The sequence below is a fragment of the Pseudophryne corroboree genome, chromosome 4 (genome assembly GCF_028390025.1).
Source record: "Pseudophryne corroboree isolate aPseCor3 chromosome 4, aPseCor3.hap2, whole genome shotgun sequence".
In the NCBI taxonomy this organism is placed as follows: Eukaryota; Metazoa; Chordata; class Amphibia; order Anura; family Myobatrachidae; genus Pseudophryne; species Pseudophryne corroboree.
This window is the reverse complement of record NC_086447.1, coordinates 619072415-619082379: the sequence shown is the minus strand read 5'-3', so window position 1 is coordinate 619082379 and position 9965 is coordinate 619072415. Positions and strand designations below refer to the sequence as shown.

Here is a 9965-nt window from a genome sequence, read left to right as displayed (position 1 = left end):
CACCTCTTAGCAGTTTCTGAGTAGCTCCAGACTTACTCGGCATCTGCGATCAGTTCAGTGCTTGTCGTTCCTGGTTTGACGTCACAAACACACCCAGCGTTCGCCCAGACACTCCTCCGTTTCTCCAGCCACTCCCGTGTTTTTCCCAGAAACGGTAGCGTTTTTTCGCACACACCCATAAAACGGCCTGTTTCCGCCCAGAAACACCCACTTCCTGTCAATCACATTACGATCACCAGAACGAAGAAAAAACCGTGATTAAAATTCCTAACTGCATAGCAAATTTACTTGGCGCAGTCGCAGTGCGGACATTGCGCATGCGCACTAAGCGGAAAATCGCTGCGATGCGAAGAAATTTACCGAGTGAACAACTCGGAATGACCCCCATGGACTCCCTCCTCTCTGCAATGAAGTAGAACTCTGGATTGTGCTGCTGCGCCATTTTTAGGGTGATTTCTGCTGCAGCGCCAATGCGGGACTCGAGTGAGGTAAATAAGTAACCATGGGTGCAGCGCAGTGGCGGATTGGCCCACCAGGACACCATCACAGTTTCCGATGGGCCGGTCACATATTCCCCTCAGCCAGGCCGATTCACACTCAGGCTGGGCTGGCTCACACTGCTTCCAGTACGTGCAGTTCATTGGAACGCAATCCGGAAGTTAGGCTAGCGGGCACTTCCAGGTGCCGCTAGCCGTGAAAAGTGGTGACGTTTTTCTACCAACGGGGGACCTGGAGAAAGTTAACCAGCCAGCAGCATCCTCTCCCTGGCAGCAGCATAGCGATGGTCGGAGATGGGTTCACTACACCCGGCACCACCCTAGCTCCCGCACGCTCACTGAAATGGCAACTGAGCACTGAAGGGGACTCGGCATAGAGGTTATTTTTAATTACATTACATTATTTACATGATCATGATGGTGTGAGGCAGGGGTGGGGAACCTGGGCCATTTGGATATTTATAAAATCCTTCAGGGGCCATACAAAAAATTATTAACTTAAAAATTAGCCTGCCCCAGTAGATATGCCGCCAGTAGTTATGCTCCAGTAGATATGCCCTGCCATATACACATATGCCCCCAGTAGTGCATTATATATATACATAATTGTGGCTTTCAAGTTCAGAACATGGGACCCCCTGGGTAAGCATGACTAAACTGCTTTAGATCATTAAACTTATTCAGAATATTAAAATGTGTAAGCTTGTGATGCTTGGGAGTGAGGCGTGGTGGCTCACTCCACTTCGCTTGCCACAGGTTACTATTCCCAACAGATGTCTACATGGATAGCGTTCTGAGGCAATTTAGGTATGCTAGCCCAGGGAGTCTCAAGTTCTGAACTTGAACCTACTTGTTGTGTCTTAAAAAACATTACTGTGCACACTCAGTAAATAAATTAATTCATCTTTATAAACTCTTTAGTTGCACATACATAAGAAAATTACTTATAGCCCTACGGTATCTCTGGGCCAGTCTCAGCAAAGAAAGAGGTGAGATGGATGCACTTCTCTGTCTCCACGGTGACCCAACCTCAATCCCATGCCATGATGAGGCAGTGCAGCAGAAACAGAAGAGCATATGCTGAACCCTGACTGGAGGACCCCGTCACATGCTCCTCTAACTCGAGCAGAGGGGCGGGGCTTCACTGACTTGCGTGCACTGTGCAGCAGCAGTCCAGGGCTGGGCAGCGTGAAGGAGGGTAACTGCTTCATCCTAGTACAGAGTAAGTCGACAGGAAGGGAAGACGGAATCAGTTTTGTGTGTGTGTGTGCTGTAATTTGTCTGGCTGTGTGCACTGTGCAATGTGGCCCTCTCCTAGTGTATTTGTATCCTTGCCTGAGACATGCCTCTCATACTGTGTCTGTGAGAAAAGTGGGTAACTGGCAAAGCTTAGAAAGTGCACCTAATGGGGGTAATTCCAAGTTGATCGCAGCAGGATTTTTGATAGCAATTGGGCAAAACCATGTGCACTGTAGGGGAGGCAGATATAACGTGTAGAGAGAGTTAGATTTGGGTGGGTTATTTTGTTTCTGTGCAGGGTAAATACTGGCTGCTTTATTTTTACACTGCAAATTAGATTGCAGATTGAACACACCCCACCCAAATCTAACTCTCTCTGCACATGTTATATCTGCCTCCCCTGCAGTGCACATGGTTTTGCCCAATTGCTAACAAAAATCCTGCTGCGATCAACTTGGAATTACCCCCAATATTTTGTGTAACTAAAATCTACAACTAGTACAGAAACCAGTGTTCCTAGAAAAAAAAGAAAACGAATAATAATAATAATAATAATAATAAAAAAATAATAATAATAATAATAATAATAATAATAAAAAAAAATATATATATATATATATATATATATATATATAGCAGATGTGGAAACTGCGGCACTCGTGATGATTTTAGAAGGAAATGCTGTTTAATGAATCATATCCAAAATAAAAATGCCCCACAAGGGCAACGTTTCGGTGCTGCAAGCACCGTTTTCAAGGCAGGCATAAACACAAAACAAACAATACAAGTACATAGCACTCACCTAAATAGGGAGAAGCCACCTCACCGCGGGAGAGCCGGGACCGGCGTGCGCTTCCGCCAGCCGCAGCCACGAATGCGTCACATCCGGTGACGTCAGCCGACATCCGCTGTGGTTACCTTGGCAACGCGTCCCGTTGCCCTGGCGATGCGTCTACTTGCCGGGCCACCCGCAGGATACCGCTGACTGATCTCCCCGGCCCTCCCAGCGGTGGACTGTAAAACAAACACTGGCGACTTAGCAATAAACATAGAGTGCACAATCATATAGATAATACTATGATAAAGCATGAATACATTGCACTTATTGTATTAGCGCTAAACAAGACAGTGGCTGCCAAAATATATCACGAGAACAATAACACTGACCAGAAACTGTAATCGCATATAAAACAGAGCTACCTAAATATAAGAAAAAATGACATGTTACTCACTACTAGAAACTACTATTCGCAACGTGCTAGATGGACCACCATATTAACCCCTGATGGGAAGTGCAGGCATGTCACACCAAAGTGAGGTCAGCGGCTGACCGCGAGTAACCTCACCGCTGACCGCAAAGTTCCGACCATTGAAGATAATGGAGCGGCTGTGCAATGCGCTGTCTGACAGCTCAGACGCGCATAGCCAATCTGGAGAGTGCCACGACGTGGCGCTCCCTGATTGGCTGAAGGGACCCTCTGTGACAGGAGTCACAGCATTCGGGGAAAGGGGTCCCATGTGTAAACATGGGACCCCTTTCAGTGCGTGGTTCGGGTATGCAGTTTGTTTTTTTGCCAAGTACGTGGATTACAAAAAAGAACAGGACAGCTACACTGGATTTAGGTGAGTATAATTTTATTTTCAGGTACACCGTGGATTCTACTTGGAGAAGTGGACAGAGGTCGGCGTGTGAACATAGGTAAGTATGTGTGTGTCGGCATGTATGTAATAAAGTTTTACTTTCACGGTGTGCGTGTCCTGTTTTTATTTGGGTATTTTTTTTGCAGAAGAGCTACAGGTACCAGCGGGCCCGTTCCCCCCCCCCCCCCCCCCCGCTTGCTGGTACTTGTGGTTCTCCAAGTACCAGCTTGCGGGGGAGGCTTGCTGGGACTTGTAGTTCTGCTGCAAAAAACAATATCCTTTTATTTGTCACAAGGCTATCAGCCCCCCATCCGCAGTTCATGAATGGGGGGACAGCCTCGGGCTTCACCCCTGGCCCTTGGGTGGCTGGAGGGGGGGTCCCCTTGATTTAATGGGTCCCCACTCCTCCAGGGTAACCCGGCCAGGGGTGACTAGTTGGGGATTTGCCACGGCCGCAGGGACCGATATAAAAGTGTCCCCCGGCTGTGGCATTGTCTCTCCAGCTAGTGGAGCCTGGTGCTGGTGTTAAAAATACGGGGGATCCCCTGTCAATTTCCCCCCCCGTATTTTTACAACCAGGACCGGCTCAAAGAACCCGAAGCTGGTTATGCTTAGGAGGGGGGACCCCACGCATTTTTTTTTCAGGATTTTAATCCATTCCCAACCCTTCCCACTGAAAACCATGATCTCTCTATTAGTCAGTTAAAAAATAATAATAATCTTTTAAAAAATATATAAATAATACTTGTGTCTCCTAATAGACAAACCAAGTACATAATCCCTTCTAATATAAATAGATATGCTATTAGCAATTAAAAAAACACAAAAAAACATGTTTTTAAATTTTTTTATTAGATTCCGCCAGCAAAGTGAGGCGGAATGAAATTGACGAAATTACTGTCGAAAAGCACTGTTGTCGAATCGACATTCTTCAATTGAATATACTTTTGTCGAAAAGCCGCATTTTTACCACTGCAGACATGTCGAATTTTAAAAATGTCGAATTGCAAAAAGTCGAATCTGAAACGTCCGTTTTTTTGTCGAAAAGTACTGTATTGCATTGTCGAATCCAATTCGACATGTTTTTTTTGTCGAAAATGCCCCGTTTTTCGACTTTTGCGGCAATTCGACCGCAATTGCATATACCCCTATCTATCTATCTACAGGATCTACAGTAACTGAATGCAGAGTTTTCTCTTATTGGGGGTAATTCAGACTTGGGGCCTAATTCAGAGTTGATCGCAGCAGCAAATATGTTAGCAGTTGGGCAAAACCATAGGGGTCATTCTGAGTTGATCGCACGCTGCAACTTTTTGCAGCCCGTGCGATCACCTAGACGCCGCCTATGGGGGGAGTGTTTTTTTGCATAGCAAGGCTGCGATCGCTTGTGCAGCCCTGCTATGTAAAAAAAGTTTTGTGCAGAACAAGACCAGATTATGAGTTACTTACCCTGTGCGATGAATCCAGCGTTGATGGTCCCGGAATTGACGTCAGACATCCACCCTCCAAACGCCTGGATACGCCTGCGTTCACCGCACCACTCCCAGAAAACGATCAGTTGACGCCTCGGAACGCCTTCCTCCTGTCAACCGCTTTCTTCGCTAGCGGCATCACTGCCCAGCGAGCAACGATGCGCCTGCGCAATGCGTCTACAGCGCATGCGCAGTTCCAACCCGATTGCACATCTGCAATGAAGCGCAGCGTGCGATCGGGTCAGAATGACCCCCTATGTGCACTGCAGGGGGGGGCAGATATAACATGTGCAGAAAGAGTTAGATTTGGGTGGGGTGTGTTCAAACTGAAATCTAAATTGCAGTGTAAAAATAAAGCAGCCAGTATTTACCCTGCACAGAAACAAAATAACCCACCCAAATCTAACTTACTCTGCAAATGTTATATCTGCCCCCCTGCAGTGCACATGGTTTTACCCAACTGCTAACAAATATGCTGCTGCGATCAACTCTGAATTACCCCCTTGATCGTAGCAGCAAGTTTGTTAGCAGTTGGGTAAAACCATGGGGGTCATTCCGAGTTGATCGCTCGCTAACAACTTTTTGTAGCACTGTGATCAGGTTAAATCTCAGCAAAACTGCGCATGCGCCGCGATGTGCAGGCGTGTCGTACGGGTACAAAGAGGATCGGTGCTGGGCAATGGATTTAACGAAGAATCCATTCGCACAGCCGATCGCAAGGTGATTGACAGAATGAGGGCGTTTGTGGGTGTCAACTGACCGTTTTCTGGGAGTGTTTGGAAAAACGCAGGCGTGTGTCTGACGTAAATTCCGGGACCAAAAAGACTGAAGTGATCGCAGTGGCTGAGTAAGTCCAGAACTACTCAGAAACTGCAAAAAACTATTTTGTGCCGTCGGCTGCAAAAGCGTTCGCACACTTGCAAAGCTAAAATACACTCCCCCATAGGTGGCGACTATCTGATCGCAGTGCTGCAAAAAGTTGCTAGCGAGTAATCAACCCCCTTGTGCATTGCAGGTTGGGCAGATATAACATGTGCAGAGAGAGTTAGATTTGGGTGGGGTGTGTTACATAGAAACATAGTGTTCAAACTTAAATATAAATTGCAGTGTAAAAATAAAGCAGCCAGTATTTACCCTGCACAGAATATAACCCACCCAAATCTAACTCTCTCTGCAAATGTTATTTGTTATTTGCCTCCCCTGCAGTGCACATGGGCCCTCATGCCGAGTTGATTGCTCGCTAGCTGCTTTTAGCAGCAGTGCACACGCTAGGCCGCCGCCCTCTGGGAGTGTATCTTAGCATAGCAGAAGTGCGAACGAAAGATTAGCAGTTCTGGAATTCGACCGTTTTTAAATTCGACACAATTTCGACAGTCAGACACCCTCCCGCCGGGACCCGAATTCGACATATTCAATAAAAAACGGATTCGTCAGTCCCGCTGTCGAAAAATGGACCAATTGACGATAGTGTGCGTCCTGGATTCGACTTCATGGACGGCACAAAAGTGTTTAAAAAATCAAGAAAAAAATGCGTGGGGTCCCCCCTCCTAAGCATAACCAGCCTCGGGCTCTTTGAGCCGGTCCTGGTTGTAAAAATACGGGGGGAAAATTGACAGGGGATCCCCCGTATTTTAACAACCAGCACCGGGCTCTGCGTCCGGGCCTGGTGCAAAAAATACGGGGGACAAAAGACGTAGGGGTCCCCCGTATTTTTCACACCAGCACCGGGCTCCACTAGCTGGAGAGATAATGCCACAGCCGGGGGACACTTTTATACCGGTCCCTGCGGCCGTGGCATTAAATCCCCAACTAGTCGGCCGGGGTACCCTGCCGGAGTGGGGACCCCTTAAATCAAGGGGTCCCACCTCCAGCCACCCAAGGGCCAGGGGTGAAGCCCGAGGCTGTCCCCCCCCCATCCAAGGGCGGCGGATGGGAGGCTGATAGCCAAGTGACAAAATAAAGAATATTGTTTTTTGTAGCAGAACTACAAGTCGCAGCAAGCCTCCCCTGCAAGCTGGTACTTGGAGAACCACAAGTACCAGCATGCGGGGGGGAACGGGCCCGCTGGTACCTGTAGTTCTACTGCAAAAAAAATACCCAAATAAAAACAGTACACACACACCGTGATAGTAAAACTTTATTTCTCTAACGTCCTAGTGGATGCTGGGAACTCCGAAAGGACCATGGGGGGGGGGGTAGCGGGCTCCGAAGGAGGCTGGGCACTCTAGAAAGATTTAGGACTACCTGGTGTGCACTGGCTCCTCCCACTATGACCCTCCTCCAAGCCTCAGTTAGATTTTGTGCCCGGCCGAGGTTGGATGCACACTAGGGGCTCTCCTGAGCTCTTAGAAGAAAGATAGCTTAGGTTTATTATTTTCAGTGAGACCTGCTGGCAACAGGCTCACTGCAGCGAGGGACTAAGGGGAGAAGAAGCGAACTCGCCTGCTTGCAGCCGGATTGGGCTTCTTAGGCTACTGGACACCATTAGCTCCAGAGGGATCGACCGCAGGCCCAGCCTTGATGTTCGGTCCCGGAGCCGCGCCGCCGTCCCCCTTACAGAGCCAGAAGCAAGAAGATGGTCCGGAAAATCGGCGGCATGAAGACATCAGTCTTCACCAAGGTAGCGCACAGCACTGCAGCTGTGCGCCATTGCTCCTCTCACACTTCACACTCCGGTCACTGAGGGTGCAGGGCGCTGGGGGGGGGGGCCCTGAGGCAGCAATAAAAACACCTTGGCTGGCAAAAATACCTCAATATATAGCCCCAGGGGCTATATATGAGGTAAATACCCCTGCCAGATTCCATAAAAAAGCGGGAGAATAGGCCGCGGAAAAGGGGCGGAGCTATCTCCCTCAGCACACTGGGCGCCATTTTTCCCTCACAGTTCCGCTGGAAGGAAGCTCCCTGGCTCTCCCCTGCAGACTACTCTACAGAAAAGGGTAAAAAAGAGAGAGGGGGGGCATTTAATTTGGCGCAGTATATAGTTTATATTAAAAAGCAGCTATAAGGGACATAACTCAGTTAGTCCCTGCCTTATATAGCGCTCTGGTGTGTGCTGGCATACTCTCACTCTGTCCCCCCAAAGGGCTTTTGTGGGTCCTATCCTCTATATTGAGCATTCCCTGTGTGTGTGGAGTGTGTCGGTACGGCTGTGTCGACATGTTTGATGAGGATAATGAGGTGGAGGCGGAGCAGATGCCTTTAGAAGGGATGTCACCCCCTGGGGGGCAGACACCTGAGTGGATGTGCTTATGGAAGGAAATGAGTGCACGTATAGACTCATTACATGAGACATTTGACGACATGCCGACTGCGGGACAGCCGAGTTCTCAGCTCATGCCTGTCCAGGTGTCTCAAAAGTCTTCAGGGGCTCTGAAACGCCCGCTATCTCAGATGGCACAAGTAGATGTCGACACGGATACTGACACCAGTGTCGACGACGAGGAGTCAAATTTAATGCCCATTAAGGCCATTCACTGCATGATTGAGGCAATGAAAGAGGTGTTAAATATCTCTGATTTACATCCAGGTACCACAAAAAAGGGTATTATGTTTGGGGAGAAAAAACTACCTGTAGTTTTTCCCCCGTCAGATGAATTAAATGAAGTGTGTGAAGAAGCGTGGGCTTCCCCTGATAAGAAATTGGTAATTCCTAAGAAGGTACTAATGGCGTTCCCTTTCCCGCCAGAGGATAGGTTACGTTGGGAAACACCTCCTAGAGTGGATAAAGCGCTCACACGTTTGTCTAAAAAGGTGGCACTACCGTCTCAGGATACGGCCGCCCTTAAGGAACCTGCTGATAGAAAGCAGGAGGCAATCCTGAAGTCTGTATATACACACTCAGGCATTATACTTAGACCAGCTATTGCGTCAGCATGGATGTGCAGTGCTGCCGCTGCGTGGTCGGATAAACTGTCAGAAAATATTGACACACTATACAGAGTCACGATTCTGCTAACAATTGACCATATCAAAGACTCAGTCTTGTATATGAGAGATGCACAGAGGGAAGTCTGCCGGCTGGCATCTAAAATAAGTGCATTGTCCATCTCTGCTAGGAGATGCTTATGGACTCGCCAGTGGACTGGAGATGCAGATTCCAAAAGGCACATGGAAGTTTTGCCTTATAAGGGGGAGGAATTATTTGGGGATGGTCTCTCCGACCTAGTTTCCACAGCAACGTCTGGGAAGTCAGCATTTTTACCCCATGTCCCCTCACAGCCTAAGAAGGCGCCATTTTATCAGGTTCAGTCCTTTCGGACCCAGAAAAACAAGCGGGGAAAAGGAGGGTCTTTTCTCTCTAGAGGCAGAGGTAGGGGAAAAAGGCTGCAACAAACAGCAGGTTCCCAGGAGCAAAAGTCCTCCCCCGCTTCCTCTTCCAAGTCCGCCGCATGACGGTGGGGCTCCACAGGCGGAGCCAGGTACGGTGGGGGCCCGCCTCATGAATTTCAGCGATCAGTGGGCTCGCTCACAGGTGGATCCCTAGATCCTTCAAATAGTATCTCAGGGGTACAAGCTAGAATTCGAGGCGGCTCCACCCCACCGGTTCCTAAAATCTGCCTTGCCGATTGCTCCCTCAGACAGGGAGGCGGTGCTAGCAGCGATTCACAAGCTGTATTCCCAGCAGGTGATAATCAAGGTACCCCTACTTCAACAAGGCCGGGGTTACTATTCCACACTATTTGTGGTGCCGAAACCGGACGGTTCGGTGAGACCCATTTTAAATTTGAAATCATTGAACATATACATAAAAAAATTCAAGTTCAAGATGGAATCGCTCAGGGCGGTTATTGCAAGCCTGGAGGAGGGGGATTACATGGTATCCCTGGACATCAAGGATGCTTACCTGCATGTCCCCATTTACCATCCTCACCAGGAGTACCTCAGATTTGTGGTACAGGATTGCCATTACCAATTCCAGACGCTGCCGTTTGGACTCTCCACGGCACCGAGGGTATTTACCAAGGTTATGGCGGAAATGATGATACTCCTTCGAAAAAAGGGAGTTTTAATTATCCCATACTTGGACGATCTCCTAATAAAGGCACGATCCAAGGAACAGTTGTTAGTGGGAGTAGCACTATCTCAGGAAGTGCTGCGCCAGCACGGCTGGATT

At 48.4% G+C, this 9965-nt stretch overlaps 1 protein-coding gene across 1 annotated transcript in view; it reads left to right on the top strand.

Annotated features, from left to right (window-relative positions):
* Positions 1-1670: 1670 nt before the first annotated feature.
* Positions 1671-9965, top strand: part of ARID1B (AT-rich interaction domain 1B) — an 836140-nt gene continuing 827845 nt past the window's right edge. The window contains exon 1 of the mRNA XM_063917670.1: positions 1671-1719. The gene's annotated coding sequence lies outside the window, so the exon portion shown is untranslated. The remainder of the gene's footprint in view (positions 1720-9965) is intronic.